We start from the raw sequence: 5,967 nt of genomic DNA on the forward strand, positions 1-5,967 counted from the left end.
GTATGTGTGTGTGTGTGTGTGTGTGTGTGTGTGTGTGTGTGTGTGTGTGTGTGTGTGTGTGTGTGTTCCTGTACTATTCGAGGCCTTCCTGAAGCCACTGATAACCATCTTTGGGCAGCAAGAGCATAATGAAAATAAGTTACCGTCTAAAGTTAATACGTTCTAATATGAAAAGTTCTCACTGTACTGAAGGTGTTAAGCAGTAACAATGGAAAAAAAAAAACTTGAAAATGATAACGAGATGAAGCTGTGAGAAAGGTTTTGCCAGTGCATTAGTCGTCATCATATTTTTTGCTATCCAATAAAACGCTCATTTTACAATTATATCATAACTTCTACCTTCTATTTCTAAGTTACTTCTTTCATGTTTTCCACCTTCTCTAAATGCCCCTTAACCTTCTCAACTATGAAAACCCTTGTTTTTCTTACTTATTTAGACAATTTTGCTCTATTTAGGGGACACTTTTCGTGTTGGATGGGTTACATACAGTCTGTACTAACTCCTTCAATAAATGTCATTTCGAAGTTTAGTTAAATCAACGGAAAGGCAAGAACAAGACGCACACAGCGACTGCAACAGTCGCGACCAACAACTGACCTAATGGACGAATATTTGACTTGCTTGGTGACCTTGACCTTCGACAGGTTGCTTTCAAAATCGAATTACTTTCGTCTTTCTCGACCCTTAAAGTGTCCGCCAATTTTGATCCAACACGAATAAAAACTAAGTTGACCTTGTCCTGTGACTTTACCCTTTGACCTTTCCCTGTGAACTGGACTTTTTACTAATTGTTCTCAAAATAGAATATTTTTTTCCTTGCGTTTTCCTGAACCCATCCATAGAATTTGGTACAAATATGAAAATTTGTTTATGTTGAGTGTGCCAGGTGATCTTGATCTTTAACCTATTGTTCTCAAACACAGGTATCAGTCTCATGTCTGATCCTCAACATTTCCACCAAGTTTGGCCCCAGTCAGATCAAAAGTATTTTAGTTATTTGATCTGCACACGGGTCAAATTTGGCGCTGCCCTGTGACCTTGACCTTTGCCAAATTATTGTCCAAATCAACTAACTTTGTTCACACCCTACCCTCAACCATTCCACTAAGCTTAGCCTGCAACATATAAAAACAGCTTCAGCTGATATGCTTAAGTTCAAGGTTGATCCAGCCCTATGAGTGGACGTTTGATCAGTTATTAAAAAAAAAAAAAAAAAAAAAAAAAAAAAAAGCGGGTTAAATCCTGGGAAGGCCCTCAACCTTTCCATCAATCGGATCCATACTGTGTGAATGATTTTGCTAATCCTCTCCCCTTCCACACACACACACAGATGAATAGATTGATAGAAGGGCAAAAACATATCGAGAAAAACATAATTCTGCTCTCACTCTGCGAGCGTGGGAGTAATAAAGCAATGAAATGTCCTACATACCATCTCCTCTGTCTGTCTGTCTGCCTGTCTGTCTGTCTGCCTGTCTGTCTGTCTGTCTGTCTGTCTGTCTCTCTCTCTCTCTCTCTCTCTCTCTCTCTCTCTCTCTCACACTTCGCCCCTCTTCTTTCCCCTAACCTACTTCCTGTTATCTCCTCCCACTCCATCTCTATCCCTCATTGCACCTTCCCCGTGCATTCCTCTCTCTCACATTCTGATCTCTTCTCCCATCCATTAATCTGTTATATTTCCAGTCTCTTATTACTACTTTCCTTCCTTCACTTCTCCTTTCACGTCCATTCCTCTTTCTCGTTTTTCCTCTCTTTTTCTTTCGTTTTCCTCCCTCCTTTCTATGTCCCTCTTCCTCTTCTTTTCCCTTGCCCCTATTCTCTATCCATCCTCTTCCAGTTACCTTAATCCATCTCTCCCATTTCCTCTTCGTCAGCCTCCTCTCCATCATCTAGTTCTTGCTTACCCTTTCCTCTCTTTTCATTTTCCTCTCACATTTCTCCTCTCCTCCCTTCCCTCTGAGTTCTTTTTACCTCTCTAATTCTAATAATTTGTCTTCGTCTGTTTTCCTTCTTGGTCTATTCTTTTCCCATTTTCTTTTGCTCTTTCACTATCCTGTTCCTACCACTCTCTGTTGTCCCCTCCTATTCTAATACTTCCCCTTCCTAATCTCCCACCTCTCCTTTCTTTCCCTCTCTCATCTTCTCACTCCCCATCCTCCTGTCTCCACTCAAACCTTCTCCTTTGCCTTTCTTTCTCTTCCCATCTCCCTGATCCCCTTTCCTCTCTCTCTCATTCCCTCCATTAACTTCTGTCTCATTCTTACCCTTCCCTTAACCTAAGGTTTTGTTTGCCTTTCTCTGCTGTATCGTTTCACTTCCTATCTCGTCCTCTCTCCTCTCTTTCCTCTCCTCTTCCCTATCATTCGACTCTCTCCTCACCCTCCCCTCCCCTTCCCACCCTTGGTCTGTCTTAATACCTCCCACCACCTCTCCCCTCCCCTCCCCTCCCCTCCCATCGTCCTCTCTCCTCTCCTATAATACCTCCCCCTTCCCCCTCCATTGCCACAAGCCTCACTAACGAGAGGGGGCGGGTGGTCAACTAACAAGCCTATCCCCCCTCCTCTCTCTCTCTCTCTCTCTCTCTCTCTCTCTCTCTCTCTCTCTCTCGTGTTGTTTTTTCCTCCATCAGTGAAAGTAGGGATTACTTAGCCACCTTGTTTGTTTATTTGGTATAGTCCCTCACAGCGTGATTATACTGTAGATGTCGCCTGCTGTCAGAAAGGGCACTTGTTTGATCGCAAGCTTGAGCGGTGAAGAGTTTGACAAAAATAAAAAAAATAAATAAAAAACTCTAATGCTATTTCATTAGCATGTATGAAATTGCCCTAGATGTAGTATGGATAGTGAACATCAGCACCGAAGCGGTGACGTTTGAGGATGTGTAGCTCATCGGACTGCTGAGCATCAGGAGATTGTCTGTCAGATTTACACAAAGTTAGAAACGTCATATCCCCCCCCCCCCACGCACACATAGAATTAAATTGCTGACAGTCAAAATCTGAATCACGAGGTGCAGCACCCGCCCCCTACAGGCGGTCTAAAGGCTGAATATTTGAATGTGACCAGCCTATTGCTGTCAGAGTAGAAGAGCTTCATTTGTGTGGAACTCAAAACTCTTCGATTAGATTTAGTTCATATCGGATCAAAACTGTTTGAATTAACCTTGCCCTACGACCATCACCATTGATTGTTTTGAAAATCGAATTCCTTCATCCTTGTTTTACCCCCAAAAGAGTAAACTCTGTTAAGATGACCCTCTCATGAGACCTTGACACTTGACCAATTCTTCTCACAACATAGTAAGTCAGACCCTTGGTTCACTTGCAGCCTTTCCACCTAGTATGTTTAAAATCAAAACAAAACTGTTTTATTTCTTTTGTTTACATCATAGACACACAGAGGTCGAAATCTACCTTTGCCCTCTGACAATCACCGTTAACTGAGAGTTCTGACAATTGATTCCTTTCGTCTTCCTCCTCCTCTTAACTTTTCTCCCAGACATGGTTAAATCAGATTATATCTGTTCAAGCTGACCTTGCCAGGCGACCTTGACCTTTGCAGGGCTGTTCTCAAACGTGACACCTTTTTTCCTTGCCCTACCCTGATCCCGTCCACTAATATTGGTCTACATCGGATAAAAACTGTTTAAGATGACCTTGCCACGTGACTTTTACCTTTGAATTTCACCTCTTGAAAATGATAAGTGCCCCCCTTGCCTGACTCTCAAAACTTCCACCAAGTTTGATCCGAATCAGGTCGAAAATGTTAGTTTGTTAAGAATAAAGGCAGTGTAATGACAACGTGAGGGAGACCAAGAACGAGATGGAGTGACAAGATGTGAAGATGAGAGGTTTGCAATGAGGATGGTGTGTAGAGGCCACACCTCACAGGATGAGGCATTAGGTGGATATAGATTACAACAACTCTGGCTTGACTGCTAGACTTGAGTATTTGTGGTTTAAAAGACTATGCACTCAATTTCTTGATCTCGATAGTCAGGTACGATATGACTTCATTCACGTTAGAAGACACTTTTTGAACTGGAAGATTTATATATAGTCTTTATAACCCTTTTGAATATAAGACATCTGTCCGAGTCTGAATAAATCCATTAGAGGGTTGCAAACTCAACTCTAACAAAGACTACTCACAGAGTGTAACAACTGAGCCCAAATGGTTTTGGGACCGAATATTTGACCATCCTGTGTGACCTTGGCCTTCAGTTGATTGCTCTCAAAATCAGGTTATTTGATCCTTGCATATCTCTTAAGCCTTCCTCCAACTCTAGTTCAAATTGGATGAAAACCTTATGGGGTGACCTTGTCTCGTGACTGCGGCATATGACTTGCCTTGTAACCTTAAATTATGGCTGACTGTTCTCGAAACTGTTTTTTTTTTTTTTTTTTTTTTAATTCCTATCTTACCCTGAATCCTTTCTCAGAGACTGTACCAAAGAGATAATAAACTGATCCTCAGCACGTCTGGCAGTTTTGTTCCATATCAGATCAAAATTATTTTGGTTCTTTTATTCACACAGGCACACGGGTAGAAATTTAATTTGTCCGGTGTCCTTGATTTTTGACAGATTGTTCTTAATGTAGTTCCGCTTCGTTCCTGCCCTACCGTCAGCTCCTCCATCAAAAGTTATCTAAATTCGATAAAATTATTTAAGGTTACCTTGTTACAATAGGTTTAATTTTGACATAGCCCCATGACTCTGACCTTACACCTATTGTTCTCAAGAGCAATAGGTCAACCCCCTTCTACTGATTTTGGTAAAATCCGGATGGAAATTGAATTATATAGCTTACACACACACACACACACACACACACACACACACACACACACACACACACACACACACACACACACACACACACGTGTCAAACAAGATATAATATCTGCTTTTCTGTTGCGGGCGCGAATGTTAAAAAGATTGCCATCTGGCTGAAGGGGTCAAAGGATAATCTCACAGGCCATCCGTATGATGCCGAGAGTGGTGAAAGTATGTGCTTTACAGTGTGTCCATGTTTAGCGTCGGTCATATATATATATATATATATATATATATATATATATATATATATATATATATATATATATATATATATATATATATATATATATATATATAAATGTGTCTGTGTGTGTGTGTGTGTGGGTGGGTGGGTGGGTGGGTGTGGGTGTAGGTGTATATATTTAAATATATGTATGTATATACATACCTTTATATATGTATATGTGTATACATATGTATATGTAGATATACAGTATATATACATACACATATATGTGTATATACATACTCTTATATATGTATATGTGTATACATATACATAGATAGATAGATAGATAGATATAGATAGACAGATAGATAGATAGATATAGATAGACAGATAGATAGAAAGATAGAAAGATATAGATAGATAGATAGATATAAAGCTTCTTGATCACCGTCATCAACTTTCTTTTTTTTTCTTCTCTTTCTTCCTCTTCTCGTACACTTCCTATGGCTACTACCCGCCCTGGTGCTGGATAGGGACTCCTTCACGTGGGGGCATTGATATGACCTGACGGTGGAGATACCTGGCCAGACAAACGTTCCTTAACCTCTCCCTATCCCCCGGAAGGGGTATGGTGGCCTGCAGAAGAAGGACAATTTCGGCGTGCAGTCCACCAGGTGCACTCTTACATGTGCCAGGTTTGCAACTACGACCACTACTATCATCCATCCTGCCTCCCTGCTTCTTTTCTTTCTTCTTTCTTTCTTTCTTTTTTTAAATCAATGGTTCAGCAGTAAGAGAGTCAAGAGATTGGCCAATGTGATGAGTCAATTGGGTGAAGAGGAAAATATAATATTACAATGTAGGTGCGTCAGTTAATCCTACTTGTTAGTTATGGTACTGGGCTTATTTCTATGACAATTTTGTATATTCCCCTGTGAGTTGGGTATTTCTGCGCGC

This window comes from Coenobita brevimanus, chromosome 84 (genome assembly GCF_032717465.1).
Source record: "Coenobita brevimanus isolate Jiangsu-jjx chromosome 84, ASM3271746v2, whole genome shotgun sequence".
Classification (NCBI taxonomy): Eukaryota; Metazoa; Arthropoda; class Malacostraca; order Decapoda; family Coenobitidae; genus Coenobita; species Coenobita brevimanus.